This window comes from Bidens hawaiensis, unplaced genomic scaffold (assembly GCF_021521415.1).
Source record: "Bidens hawaiensis isolate Kalapana, Puna unplaced genomic scaffold, B.hawaiensis_p1.1 tig00007515_1, whole genome shotgun sequence".
In the NCBI taxonomy this organism is placed as follows: domain Eukaryota; kingdom Viridiplantae; phylum Streptophyta; class Magnoliopsida; order Asterales; family Asteraceae; genus Bidens; species Bidens hawaiensis.
The window spans coordinates 16,731-33,466 of NW_027491526.1; positions in this window are offsets into that span (position 1 = coordinate 16,731).

Sequence of the window (16,736 nt, forward strand, 5' to 3'; positions counted from 1 at the left end):
ATATACCCCCATTTGTATTAGTAATCATATAATATGTGTTCCTCTGAATTTTGAGGTTCACTCAACTCACTTTCAGCTTCAAGGTCGGGATTCTGAAGACAATATATAAACACAATAAAGCAGTGTGTTATAAGCTACTATATAAAAGCTACAAAGCTTAAGAAAATTAAGTGCAATCAAATTAGTTAAGTTTTGATAAAAACTTAATTTGTTTTTAAAAAGTTACCTCCTCGCTGTCTTTTAAACTCTTGGACCTTGTATCCACATTTGCAAGTAGTAATATTATTAGTTCTCGTTGATTTGCATGCTTCCTTTGCTCATTTGAAAACATAATTTCATGATTGGAAACATAATTATATGAAATAAAAAGGAATTATAAAGTTTACTTTTTTTTTTTTGAAAGTAAAAACTTTACCTTTTTGAGAAGATATCATTTAGCCCATCAACTCGTGCTCCTCCTATATTGTATTTTAATGAAAGCAATTAAAAATAAACCAAACTACATCTGGATAATGGGTAAGCGAGTAACAAGCTACGCCGCTATTCCCTTTTGGATCGCAAAGCCTATTCTACTAAATATAAATCCTTGGTTCCTCGGGCTCTGCAAGTCACTGTGGACCACCTTCTGCACACGTTCCAAGAAGCGAACCGCCTCGGGAGCTAGAGATCCAAATGTGTCGAAGGCAAATGGAATGAATACGTGCTGATTCTCCAAACACGCTGCCTCATGCTTAGCAACCTTCCTAGATTCCGCCCTCAAAACCGCCTGTCTCGGAACGAAACCACTGTCTCTCAGTCCCACCAATGATGACACCCCAGTGAGGTCGACACATGCATGCTTACCCCCTGCCCATCCAAACACAAGAACGTCCGCAGGACACGGTGTAGAACTTCCCTTTCTCGGATCAGTCAGAAAGTTAACAGGTGCTTCTTTTTTGGCTGAGATCCCGGCACGCCTAAGCACATCCCATATGACATCTCTAACCCAGTCGTGACGATACTTGAACCCTGGAAATTCCTTACAGTAGAGGGCATGCTCACCAAATTTATCCAAACAGACTTTTTTACAAATGGGGCATGATTCGTCTGGAGGGAAAATAGGAATCATGAGCCGGTATTTAAGGATGTCTCTGTATTCAACTGCCGACATCTGTTGCCCAAGACCTTCAATGGGCACAACAGTCAAAAAATCTTGGGCATGAGCCCCATTGAGACAAGCAAAAACTGCCTTTTGTCTCGGAGTCATATCGAATCGCTCCTCCAAATCATGTACGTGTTTACCATAAAGAGCACTCGCCAAGGTCCGGAAAGGTTGTTTCAATATTACCAAGTGCAAGGGAGTAGTCAGTATCTACCCCCATAACCCCAGCGCTTCGCAAGATGTGGTCCTGCAATTTTGTCACACCCCGACTAGGTAATTGCGGAAGTGTAATACAGGAATGTAACATATAATTCTGGTATCAACCACACTGCTTATAAATAAATTTAACAAACTAATTTACATCATATTACATGGGTTGGTACTATGTTTACAAACTAGATGAAAATCACATAACCGGTTCACGGGCTTCTTATTCATTACTATGTATTTACGTCTATTCACAGCTATTCAACTTCACTTCTAACTCCAAGCACGTAAGCAATTCATTCCAACTTCGGTTTACCTGAAAAGCATGTTAAAACGGGTCAACTACGTCTAGTTGGTGAGTTTCAAGTTTCACAAGTACGAACGAAAACCAGTATACGTAATCATAGTATTCATGTTTTGTAAATATGCGATGTAATTATACTAAGCCACAAGTGAAACCAAGACAGCTCGCACGCATGGCCACCCTTGCCCATGTACTCCTGTTGGCATTTAATAGCCACTTTACTCCAAGCATGTACCATGTCTAACACCACATAGCATAATGTAATAAATTTATATGACAATGTGCAACTGTGCTAACAAGTATATCCGGCATACCCCTCCGGCGCCTTCAGAGGGGTTTGTCAAACCGATAGTACTATCAACACGTCACTGGCACGAAGTTAATCACTTGTGTTTGTGGGGACTTTCAAGTGTTAGTACTTATATAATTCACATCATCACAAGTTTTCAAGTATACAAGTACACTAGCTTTAGAAACTCGTGTATTACACGGGATAAGTTAATGTATAAATTACAATGTATGTCTTACTACAAATAAAAAAAAGATAATTAAGTCTCTTTATATTATTTAATTTTTAAGACTTATTAAACATTAAATATTTGTAAAAAAAATAAAAAAATAATAATTATTATAGTTTTCTTAGATGTCTCAAAAATTAAATGTTAGTGTACATTTCAAACATAAACTCTTTTATATACATTTTCAAATATCTTTTATGACATGTAATTATTATATTAATATTTTTTTATATTTTGTTTACAATATAATTTATTATATTAATATTTTTTATATATTAAGTATGTTGACTTTATAATCAATCAATACTATATATTGAAAAATATTTTTTTTAATTTTTCATCAATAGAAGAGAAGTGATTTTAGAGAGAATTTGATAGTGAAACTTAATCTTAGAATGTCATGTGTCCAGAATTATTTTCTTTTATTAGAATAGGTAGATGATTTCCACCCCAAAAGTTCGTAAAACAGTTTAGAAAGTGGGGTCGTGAAACTCACCTTATCGTAGTTCAAGCTGGTAATACGTGTCAGTAAGTAATGTGTCTCGATTATAGCTTGAATCCTATAACCGGTATCGTACTGTTAATACTAGTACATTGTCTAAACTAATTCGGGCTGTATAACTAGTCTGGGTATAGCTGATAGGCCCAGAATATGACCGTAGTCTTAGATTGTGACGTTGTACACTATGAAATGTTCAAAATCAGATTTAGCTCAGTTTCACCATTTTCCGAGCCTAGCCAAGTTGCTCGTTTATGCATTTCGGGATTAGCTAAGATCACACAAACTTAAGTAAACATATTGATTGATAAAATGATTCGATTTATGAAAGCATTTTGAAGTTTCGGTATCTGGATTGATCGCAGGGTTCGTTTACGTTTTCATACGAGTTTGATTGTACAAAACGCGGAAATACACCCGAATTGGCCGGAAATCTCGTAAAAAGTTCGTTTTATCAAGTTCATCCAAAACTATGATATTTGACCACTTTTGATATTTTGACATACCAGTCAGTTCGTTAAACACAAAACTACCGGTTTTGTTAAAACAAATATAATTTAAAACTTTGATTAATCATAACTAATTATGCACTTATTGTAACAACCTCAAAAATGGGGTTAATTTTTTTTTCTATTATTTTAGAAGAGAAAACTTATTGTTAAATACGGAGTGAGATGTCGGTTGAATAGTCGAAGCGAATTGTACGTCAATAGGCTTTGCCCGAACCATTGAGATAACAAACAGGATCGGCCCAATGATTACATAGAACTTGATGAAGATACGGATAAGCTCGATAATAATAACCTAATTTATAACATGGGCTTGGCCCAAACCAATCAAACGAAACCGAGGCCTATTTAACCAAAATGAACCAAGACCTGATAACTTCAAAATTATATGAACCATTCAAGAATTATCCAACAGTTCTTTAACTATACCGAGTATCCAAAATACATAAACCGTTATCTATAAAACTACCCCGCCACCGAACCGAATTAAACGACAACCGATTAACAAGACGAATAACATGTTATATATATTATTTAAAATACATATACTTATGATCTATCTCTAAGCCGATCCCCATATTTATATGCATGACCTGATTGTTTAAATTTTATATATAAATAAATAAAATCTCCTAATATTTTTGCAAGATCTCAAATCCTTTTTGCCCAATCTCTTCTCATGTTCCTTGCGTATTTTGTTTTCCTTCAACCCCAATCACCTTCATGCAGAGCACTTAACCAATCTCATGGCATGCAAAGGAATCATATCAGAGCTTCCTATGTAAACTCAACTATAGAAACCAATGCTTGTACACCTTTGATTTCCCATTCAATCTCTTGAATTCTCTGCTTTGTTTCTTGAATAAAATCACCCCCCCTAACATTCGGTTTTGCTGCTTACGGATCAGCCCAAGAACAACAAGAGATTCGGGTAATCATATTGCTTCAATCTATACTCACCTTATTCTTTTGTTGTTCTGATAAACCGTTAACCACATCACAGTACCGAAGCTCTGTTATGCTCGCGAAATCAGTTTAAGAACCGTCGTTCAATCCAACTTGTGAAACCATAAAGAATTCGAGGTATGACGACCTGTATTTGCTGTGCTTTTGTGTTGATTCTGAGCTTTATAACCGCGTTAACCCGTGTCTAAACAGCCCAAACCTGTAATCTAACAACTACCTAACTAAATGAAGCTTAAACACCTAATATAATCATACTAAATCAGTTGGTAATCGAGTACAACCAAACAAATAACTTGTTAAACCTCACGGACCGACTCTTATAAGCTTGTTTTCTCCATGTAGCGATTCTTGAACCGTTTCTTTTCTCGCGATCGGTTTCTTGGCCTCTTATGTCTTTGATTGGAAATAACTACTGCAATCAAGACTTACCACCGATCGAAAACATGAGCCCGAATCGTTAGGCTCTGATACCACTTGTTAAACCTTAGACAAGTGAATCATGAACACCAAACACGATATTGCATAAAACGTTTATGCGACTCTTTTCATTAATAGAAAACAAAAACAAAATACTTTTTACTCTTCTCTACTCTTTCTAGTATTCTCTACTTTTCTCTATATAACAGTTATGATTTTTACCAAACCGATGGTTCTCCTTTCTTCCGACATACAAGGCTTCGCTCTCGGTTTTAATCGACACCCCGGCTAACTGTTTTGCTAATGCTTCTTGTCCGGCAAGAATATTCACGAACTCAGTTATACTCGGTTGGGTCTCCCACCCTTGAATAGCGGTAACGAAACTACGATACTCCAGCCTTAAACCATGGATGAGTATCCGCTTCATACGAGCATCGCTAACCCGAGATTGTGGATCGAGTTCTCCAATTTCGCGACATAAGTTCTTCACATCACGAAAATATTGTGCGATTGGAAGATCCCCTTGGGAAACCGTCATCAACTCACCTTCGACTAATTGCAATCGAGCATCGTTCTTCTTCGTAAGTAAGGTCTCTAGCGTATCCCACGCTTGCTTTGGGTATTCGAGATCTTGAATGTGATCAAGAACATCATCATCAATGTCTTGATGATAAACATCGCACGGCCAGCTTTCACCTGCCACTTTCCGATACTACCGTTAATATCGTTTGCAGGTTGTCTCGTCTCGGTACCGTTCGTTACCTGCCAAAGATCTTGACCTTGAAGATACGATTTGATGCATGTCGACCATTGTTTGTAGTTGCTCTGGTTCAACTTCTTGATTCCTCCTACAACTTGGAATTCTGCCATGGTTTCAGTTTCTTGACTAATCGAGAACGACACACCGATATTCCTTTGCGGTGGCGGAATTACTAGCGGCAACAGAAGGAGAATTACAATGATCAGCAGCTGCGTTTACTTCCTGTTCGAACAAATATCTATCGTGGCTAAACAATAATTGATGTTGACTTTTTGGTTGTTATCTCCAATTAAAAATAGATGATGGTGATCAATTTAACTTTTCTGAATATGCAAATAAATGTCGGCTGTCCAACTTTTGTTCACAATTGGAAAAACTTTTATTTGTTTAATTGATAAACAATATTATCAATAGTGGCAGTAGCTTTTCTCACAAACAAACCTATGCCTGATCGAACAAACAAATAACTATGGCGTTTGATTTCGCGCTAAAAACTAAAACCGGTTACATACTTGTAACCTAAACAGAACCATAAACTAACCGAGATGTATACAACCTATACACAGACATAGTCCGGAGTATTAACGTGTCCAGCTTGTATTATAGGCATCCTATTTTGTTTGTATAAAAGTATTTTGATGAACCTATAATAGTAATATAAAAACCGCGCCTTAAAACACCCGGAAGCGACATTTAAGTGACCCGTTTGATCAGTAAAAGAACCTTAAAGTAAGTGCTGTCATAATACCATCTTAACATCCCCACATATATTATTATAAAGACATAAACTAACCTGAACTTGTTTGATGTGAAAACATACATTTAAAACCAAATTATGTCCCTAACGGGCCAAAACCGGTATGTACGAGCAACAACAACCCAAAAGTAAAACAAGTTATTTATTTATTTTTTTTAAATAGAAGGTGTTAACATACTTGTTAACCACAAATGAGCTTCGTTAGAAATATATCATGACGGTGCTAACGGCCCAAACCGAATCAAAACCATATTTGGGTTCCGGGCATCCTAATATCATTATTAAATTTTTTAAAGTTATTACCATGTATTATAACAGGCCCCACCCTAGACATGTTTCGCAAGTTCTAAGCAAATATGAAAAGGGAAAGGGCATATTCGGTAAAGTGAGCTGCGTATAAATTTATAGATTTGAAACGAAAAAGTATGAATTTACAACAGAAAACTTTTACAATGAAACCCTAAAAGTTACACAAAGTTCAGCCATTAAAACCCTAGCCAATTTATAGTCATTCGGTAACTCGTTATAGTGAAAACTAACTTGAAACCAACCCGACGTGTGACCTTATTAACTTCTGGATATTTAAGAAATTTCCACAAGTTAAGTTTACATATCTGAGGCATTAAACTTGGTAAAGACCAGCCCAAAAATTAATAATAAACCGAGTACTAGAAATCAACCGAACCGGCATTTTGGTGACACGTTCAATAAGAAATAAGCCGTGCAGCCAAAGTAATAATGCGATATATTTTTGCAGCCCTAAATATAATATTTTAATTTTATATAATCTGACCCGGAACCATTTTGTATGAATCTTCGTTTTTAGAACCGAACTAAAACCCGAACGGGCCAAAACCTGGCCTGTTAGCGAAACTGCAGCTATGAACAATCTTTCAAAACCCATGAAAGATTAAAACAACTTATTTTTATGTATTGTAACAGGTCTTGAAAATTTTGATAACCAAAAGTGAGTTTTTGTTAAATATATAGCGGGAGGGCATTTTTGGAAACAAATTAATTCTCAAAAACTGAAAATATAAAAGTATGGTTTTGAAACGAGTTCTTATAAGCTAAAATGACTTAATATTATTTATAAAATACTAAAGGATAAGTGGATTTAGAAAAATGGCCCGTTTACAAGTTTAAAAGTGTTGTTTCGTTTAAAGCCGAACAGACCGGCTTTTAAAGATTAAAATGCTTCAAAAGTATAAAATAGACATCTTCCAGGAAAATATATTTATACACTTTATCTTAATAGTATAAAACATTTTTGGTAGATATAACACCTCTTTTGTCAAGAATGGTCGTTTAAACGCGAGTTACGGTTGAACCGACATAAACCAAACAAGCATTTTGAAAATTTCAAAAGTATGAAGTTTCTGTTTTTCAACAGCAAGTATAACTGAATAAAACCTTAATATGAGTATTTACTTCATTTACAAACACTAACCAAGTCTTTTAACTTGATTTTTGCTAAAATGAACGGTAAACGAACATACGGAGACTAAGACCGTACAGCCCCAAAAGTTCTGAAATATCAGACCTGCAAATAACTCATTTTTGTAACATATATGTTCCCGGAAAATGGGAGATTTTGATTAACAAAGTATTCGTTTATTTACAATTTTCTCTAAAGACATATTGTTGAAAATGGACAACACGGTGATAATCGGCATCATTATCTTTTGTAATCTCATGACATGTTTCAACCAATAATCAACAAACCTTTTATATGAATAAATTATATAACTTCTCTAGTCATATGGTAACCCGAAACCTAACCGAAAACTTCCGAAAATGGAAACTTTATCGAAACCCGACAAATGAACCAAGGTAACTAAAACTCCCGGAAGTTGAATTATATAGCTAAACACAAAACATCAATCTTATTAAGTTATTTAAGTACAAACTTCCCATAAAAGGAAACTTTACTCATCGAGAACCAAATGCGTTGGAAAACACTTAGAATTAACTAGTATGCAATACCAATAGTGAATTTGAATTTTACATTGTTCTTCGAAAACTTATTGTTGATTAATATATATTGTCACATCCCCAAATTTCCACTAACGGAGTTTTACCGTAAGGCGGGTGACAAACCAGGATCCGAACACATTAATCACACCAAACGACATCTACATGGTCTTAAAAGTTTTAATAAATCAAAATAAAATGTTCAGAGTACTTAAGTGCTAGTGCGGAAGCTAAACAAAGTGCGGGAGCCATCTCCCAAACAAGTTTAAATAATTCATGGCGCTACAAGCGCAAAACCAATATTAAATAAATGTTTTCAAACTTAAACCAATGCGAGTCCATGCATGCAATGTTATCCTAATCCAAGTGCTTGCTAGTGACCTGAGAAAAACATGCTAAAAAGAGTGAACACATATGGTTGGTGAGTTCACAGGTTTTCAAAGTAAGTTATGCTCCATCAGTTCATAAACATTTATAAATAAAAGTGGCCCATGGTTAACTACACTTAGTTAACTCGTTGCCGCATAGTGTTATGTTTCCATCACGACCGAAGCTGACTAGTTATTGCCTCAAGTCAAGTATTGCCAAAACTTAACAATGTTTGGTCAAAGTTACACCCCGTTCGACCTCCAGTCGAGAATAATGCAGGGTGGGGTTTGTCAAACCCAATAGTACTATTTAAATTTACCACGCCAGTTAACCTTAGTTAACGGTCCGATGTTCGTGAGGACTTTCCATGGCAAAGAAACACTACGTTATAAGCAACCAAACGGTTGTGTAAAGATTTAGAGCAAGTAAAGTAAAACAGTTTTGCATGTTTCCTCCCCCAAAGGAAATGTATAAAAGTAGGGCCGTAAACTCACCTTGTTGGTGCTTCGGGTATTACACAAATCTGACCGAAGTAAATGCGTCACGTGCTAAGATCCTAAAAATGCAAGTATGTAAGTAACTTGTGGGATGGTTCCTAGAATCACTAGTATCCAACAATCTCCCATTGTTTTTTTAAAAAGACTTTTGACCAAAGTTTGACTTTTGTTGACTTTGACTAAAGTTTTGACCTTTGACTAAAATATTGACCTTTGACTATAAGTTTTGACCTTTGACTAAAATATTGACCTTTGACTAAAAGGTTGGACTTAGAATGTTTACCTTATAATTCTAGTCACACTTAATCAATCATCAAGTATACACACTTACCCATTTTCCTTGCAATTCTATGATCAATACACTTTCACAACATCACAAGCAAGACTAACTATTTAGTCAACTAGTTCTAAGTTGACTTAAAAAGTCAAAGTTCTAATTTACCACAACTAACATATCACAATTTGCAATTATCTCAATTCAACTAACACCTTTATCACCTTTAACAATTTATACCACCTAAACCGATTTTTCTCATCAATCAAAACTCACAATTAAATTACCAAATAAATCACACATGTACACATTAGTATTAGGTTCAACATATATTTTTTTCACAATTTTTGGATTTACCAATTCGTCCAGAATATTCATTTACTACAACAACATGATTTATATTTCTACAACAACACAGCAGTAATCAAAAATTTGTCAAAAATTCCATATTTGTCCAATTGATGCAAGACCAATTGGACTAGATTCCTAATTCAATTTACAACATCCTAGAAGTAGAATTATATACATATCCATTTTTATCATCAAGTTATGAAATTTACAACTCAACTCAGAATTATTTTCTCTAATTTAGATTTGCATCCTGATTTTGTAAATTAATAAAAAGTATTCAAACAGTGTCAAAAAATTAAGATTTCGGACTTTCTGAAAACTAGATTCGAAGTATATGTTCATAGAATCAAAAATAGATCAAAAACTCAAACATATCATAAAGTTATCAATAATCCAAATCCGTAACATCTAATCTGCCAATAAATAGTTTTAACCACAATCAACTACAAATGACAACTTTTCTATCCTTTGATTCAACAATCATCAAGAAACATTCTTACCAAATCAAATTGCATGTCTTATTTTTATCCATTTGATTTCATAATAAGAACACAAGTATTTATAAAGGACTCAAAATATTAATCAAGACTCATACAAAAATCCTTTTTATTTGTCAAACTTTGATCATCCCCTTTCATGATCCAACCATTTGGATACAAGGTTCATATGAATTAAAAGAAAAAGAAACATATAAACATAATAATCTACTCACTTTGCTTGATCAAATGCTTAAACCCTTGTTTACCAAAATCACCAACTCTTGTGTTATGGAGAAAATACTAGAAGATGATGTTTACAAAAATAAAAAGTGAGAGTATGTGTGTGTGTGTGTGGGATCTACGGCCAAGGGAGAGAGGGAAAGGGAAAAGAAAAGGTGTTGGCATCCAATAGTTGTAACCTCCTTGTTATTAACAACCCTTTATGATTGATTTAATGAATACAATTACTTAGGTTAACTTTTATTAACTCATGTGTGACATGCTACATATTTTAATAAACATTTCCTATGTAACATAACCTAAGGTTCCATTTAAATAATAAACATGTTACATGACATACAATATAATCTATTTAATCATTTAGCTTACTTACAATCACATCATCATGTAATAACCATAATATAACATATTAATCACATAGCACATTATACTTATCATACATGTTACATAACCTATTTATTATAACATGCATGACTAGTTTGTTATTCTAGTTATGATTATCCACTTATTCTTGTTTAAGTCACCAATGACACGTTGACCTAAATATACGCATACATGACATCACATGTACAAGAGTTCATACTCTTAGTTAACAGAACTAACTGAGTTTATAGACATAGTCAACAGGATTTAACTGGGTTTAGTTAACAGAGTTAACCTAAAATTTGCAATTGTCACATATATACTAGGCGTACTTGGTGATTTTCAGCATATTGCAAGCTCATTGATTATCTTTCATATACACATTTCATACGGACTGAGGTGAGTTTCGTGCTGCCCTTTTTACTTAAACTTTTTGGGCTGGATACATGCTGGTTTTACTTATGATGTGATATTTATCAAGAGGTGTTTTACTGCTAAATTTTGTCCCAACTTTTACACAACCTTTAGCCCAAGGGAATGGGCCGGAGGCTTGTATGGGTAGTACTATTTGGGAGACCCCCACGCATAGTGACCCTATGTTGGGTAAACCACACTGAGATCTGCGGATCGTTGCGGCATATAATCTATGTGTTTGATTATTGCTTTTAGCAGGGCGATAGTCCGGGACGGTTTAACTTCTAGTATGAGTTGGGGATACTTATGCTAGTTGCATGTTTGATTGTGGACTTGATTGATGTGCACCATGCTTTATACTTACATACACGCAAACTTGCGCGCTTTTATAATTTAACTCTTTAATGTGTATGTGAGCTAAACTCACGAACTCACCAACTTTTTAGTTGACGCTTTTTAGCATGTATTCAGATACTATGGGGATTAACAATTTGGATTAGCTTTGTAATGAGAATGCTTAAGGATAGAGGCGTATGCCAAACATGAACTATGAAGATTAGATGCCAAGATGATTAGTAGAACCAACCTCGGGATTGTAGCAGTGTCAGAGAAGAGATAGATGTGTAGTTACATCTTGTCATAAATACTTAGTGCAAACGTTGTAACTTATTTTTATCAATAATATTCCGCTGCTTACACTTGGTACCAATTTGTCTTTGAAACATCCAAGCCCCTATTGGTAGTGTGTGACACTTATATATAAATTATGAAACTTTTTGTACAATTATATTAAAAAATGGAGAATTTTATAAAAATATTTTTAGAAATTTTATGATAAATTATTTATTTATAAAAATTCATTTAATGTGTTATAATTAAGTAATAAATAGCCCGTTTATACCAAACGACATCCGAAAAATCCGATATTTTTTTCCCAGTGGTCAAAATACCATGACATAGCTCCTGAAAAATCTTCAGAATCTAAATCTTTAGCCAAAATGCCTTTTTGCGTGTTTTTCGACTGTTAAAACTCGATTAAAACACAATTGCATAACAAATACTTAGACATCTCCAAATCATCCCAAAATTTGCCAGTGATTTTACTTTAACATTTATGGGTTCCAAGCCAATCTTCATAATTTTACAAGAGTTTTAACTATTTTTCTCAAATAAATGCCAATAAACAATAATAAATTCGCCAAATATTCAACGTTTATAGAAAAATTACCAAATTTTAACAGTGACTCACTTATGTGATCCTTAATGTCCCTGAAAAGTTTCATAACCTAAAAAAATGATGTCAAAATCGAAGCACAAACAGCCCCTAAACGAGTTAACCGGTAATACCTTGTCGGTTTTCGGTAGATTTTGATGGTTTTAACGACTCTCCAGGTCTTGGGTCATAAACTAAGTGTATCTACATATCATATAACACAAAACCAAACATAAATCATCCATAGAACAGCCTTGTTAATTAGGGTTTCGATTTTGGTTTCAAACCGAACTTTTAAACCGTAAAAACGTCATATTCATGTTCTAATCTGTGTTTTTGGTCAAAAATCTATATGTTTCTGCTTTGTAAACATGTTTAACATCAAAACACGATTTTAGTTGATTTTTAGGGTTTTTGGATGGTTAAACATGTTTAACACTAATCAAGACATGTTTATGTGATCATAGCTTGATTAAAACAAGATTAAAAATAGTTATTTGATCCACACCTTTATGGTTTCTTGTAGAAAACTTCAAGAACAAAATCTGGTTATGTTGTTGTTTGGTTTGGGATGTGGACACTTCAAGTAAAATGACATTTATATATATATATATACACACTAGACGAGTGCCCGCACGATGCAGCGGGAAACACTGACATTGGTAATCGCGTAGATTTATAGGTGCTTGTTGTTTCGTTTGTAACCGTGAAAGCATTTATTGCTATAAGTATATTCATAGTTCTTATTTTAAACTCAATTTAACATCGAAGTACAAACGAAAACGGAACCTAACCATTGTTAATGGTTTGGTTTTGTTGGTTGCAATTTTCAACGATCTAGTTTCAATTTTCGGTGACAAAAAACCGTTGGCTTGACTCATAGTTTAACCATCAAAATCGGACGACAAACGCGTATACGTAAAATTTTATTTGTTTAACTGAAAAGAAACTATGACAATATCATACTCAAATTAAAGAGAATTAAATGCTCGTTTTTATGGTGCAATTTAAAAAAAATATTAACGTACGTAAAAGTTATGACCGTTTAAAAATCGTGGGGTATTTGGATTAAAAATGAAAATATAAAGAGTAGATGGTTAAAAGACGAAGGACCAAATTTATAACTATTCTTTATATTTACAAAAGTTTATTAAAGTTGAGGGGGAAATGTTGTAACTATTTTGAAGAGAATTGGAAAACACATGAGTTTAATGATTGAATTACCACTTTACCCTCATTTTAGTTTGTACCTTGTGTTTAAAAAATTGTAAATCCCTTAAAATATACCGTCTTAATTTGCTCATCTTTCCCTCATTATATATAGTGTGTATATATATATATATAATATCAAAAGGGGGTTTCCCTTTATTTGCGTCCGCAAGAATCAAGGGTCCAATGGGCCTTTATTTTTGTCCATTACATCCTCTTTTTGCGTTCCAAGGTTCGGCCTTAGTCCAAAATTTAGTTCGGGTTTGGTTTTTTGCGAGAAAATTAATTCGGGTGCGAGAAATAGCGCGAAAACGGTAGTTTATCGACTCTTTTTTACAAAATAATAAAAACATTTTAAATGGTTATAAAAACCCAAAATATTTTCACGGATTTGCTTAGAACATGTCATATAAGTGTTTTATAAATCTTTTTCGGCTTGACGGATGCTACAATGCTCGTTTTGATGTTAACGATTGCGTTGAAACTCATAGCGTGTAGATAAACGAAACCTTTTTCGTTTAAATGGTTTAAAACGTACTGAGGCCTAAAATCAATATGTTAGCCTTTATAACATATATATAACTCATATATGACCCCTCAATATATATATACGGGTCTTAGTCAGTATCGGTTGGTTACTCGTTTAATCGCTGCGAATTAACCGATTTATCGTTTACTCACTACGTAGTGAATAAAGTATACCTCGCTTTGTCACGAATGTCACAAATTTCCACGACTGGGCCTGGAAGCCACAAAGGCATAAGCAGAGACATCCCCAGCCGAGAAAATTCCTAAGCCTCCGTAACGCATAGGGAAGGAAGCCAACCTTCACTTGAGGTCCCCAAAATACGGTCCTCCACACACAACAATATCTTCAATTGCCCCCCCCCCCCCCGCAGGCCCACATCAAATATGTCCACAGCCTCTTTGACATGTTCAGGTTGATAAGTCCGGAGCCCAAACACTAACTTAGCAACCCCCATGCACGAACGCAACAGAAGGAGCTCACTTTGAGGGTCCCTAAGGTCCGGCAGGCGTTTCATAAGTTCAACCGCCCTCAAAGCTCGTTTATTTGTCAAAGACCGAATAAACCCTGCATCCCGACTAACCGCTCCCCCCCAGGAGTTTAACTCCCCTCACATGCCTGTTAATCTCGCTAGGGAATAAACCCGACACATTCTTCGAACCATTGCATGATGGCCAAAAAATCCCCGTTTTCTGAATGTTAAGCCTAAGCCCCAGAGACACCCCCTCTGAACGAATAATGCCCAACGCCCTTGCAACCTCCTCAGCCTTACCAATGATAATGCCATCGTCTAAATACCAAGCATGGAAGGGCAAGGAACAGGTCCCTTGCACACTAAGGATGAGCGGATGGAGGATCAACGCAAAAAGAAAAGGGCCAAGGGGGTCCCCTTGCTGCACCCCAGTAAAAGCCCCAATATGAGTATCCCCCACATATAACCTGACGGGCTGAGCATATAAAAACTGGACCCATGGGAATATGGGTGGACATCTGCAGCTAACTTCTCTGAGAAGGGTCGTCCGGTCCACCTCGTTGAAGGCGTTAGAAAAATCAACAGTGAGTATAGCCAGGGACCCGCCTGAATGGAATGCGCTCAGAAACCTGTTAGCACTATACAGTACCGGTTATATCATTAACAGGTTTGTCACTATCCTTGGGCTTTTTATGTCACACCCTCAAAATCCACTAACGGAGTTTTACCGTCAGAGGGTGTGAACTAACAGGATCGGAATCATTAGTTATATCACACACCATAATTAAAGTTTTCAAAAACAACTAAGACATACATGTCTTAAGTAAAAATGCGGAAGCGTAACTGAAAAGTAAATAGTTGCGCCACAAAGGACGACTTAAAACACACTTATCATGATAAAATTTAAAAGAAGTTTTAAAACGATAGTGTTCAGAGAATGCATGTCATATACCGCTCACCCGCCTTGGCTACCTGAGATAAACATACTAAGTGTCAACACAGGCTTGGTGAGTTCACAGGTTTAAGTAAATTTAAGCGTTGCGTTTTAGCGTTACCGGATAGTGTTATGTCAATTATATATCAATAGGTAGCTAACCTATCAAGCATGTATTACTAAGTGTTCGACACCGAAGCTGACTGTTTATATGATGCCTTGCCACCATGTCAACCACGACCATGGTAATGTGTTAGCCAAAATTACACCCACTCGACCTACAGTCGAGTTTAGAGTTGGGTGGGGTTTGTCAAACCTAGTAGTACTACTCAAAGGTGACTCGCTATTATCCAAATATTAACCGGTTCGATGTTCAGAAGGACTTAGTTGGTTTGTTGCCACTTAGCCTTACAAGTGATATACAATGAGTAACAAAATCTAAATCGTTAGAGTATGTTATCTCCCCTTAATAAAAGCGTTAAAAGAGTAAAAGGGGCCGTGAAAGTCACTGTTTGCGAAGTTAACAAAAAGATCCGAGAAAAGCGTGCGTCACAGAAATCCTCACTAGTGCTCTAAAAACAAGAATGAGAATTCTAAGTGTTTGAACTATGAGTGAGTCTCTAAACTCGACACATAAAAGTTATGCATGAGATGCGTTCGTGTTTCGTTTGTGAAATAAGTGCGACTCGACAAACACGTTGGTGATAAGTTGCATGTGTGAACAAGTATAGTGTTAAGTGTTACTATGGTACATCATTAGTAAAATATCTCCCACAAGGGCAAATAAGTCAAACACATAGCAACCGTCGATCAAATCATCACTTTTCATGTTAAATCAAAGAATTCAGCAGCTAAGTTACCAAGACAGATCTTAACACGTCAAGATTACTCTACTTCACTAACCATACATGTAGATAAAATCACCAAAAATTTACCACAAAAGCACAACTGAGTTAGGTTTCTAAAGATACTTATATTATATTTTTAGGAGAAGGTTAACGTTCAAATGAAATTAACGTGCTAAACGTGAGAATCAAGTAGAGTAATTATATATACAAGTAGAGTAATTATGTAATTACTCTGATAATTACTCTATGATGTAATTACGTAATTACTCTACTTGTATATATAATTACTCTATTTGATTCTCACGTTTAGAATGTTAATTTCATTTGTATTTGATCCAAACCCTATATTTTTATTACATACAGTTTTCTCACAATAACCAAAACAACACAGTAAGTACACAGCAGTCATTATCATGCGCAACAACACGGTATTTATTGTTCCCGTTACATGGTTAATCCAATTAATGCAAGGTCAATTGGGTTAGATTCCTTACT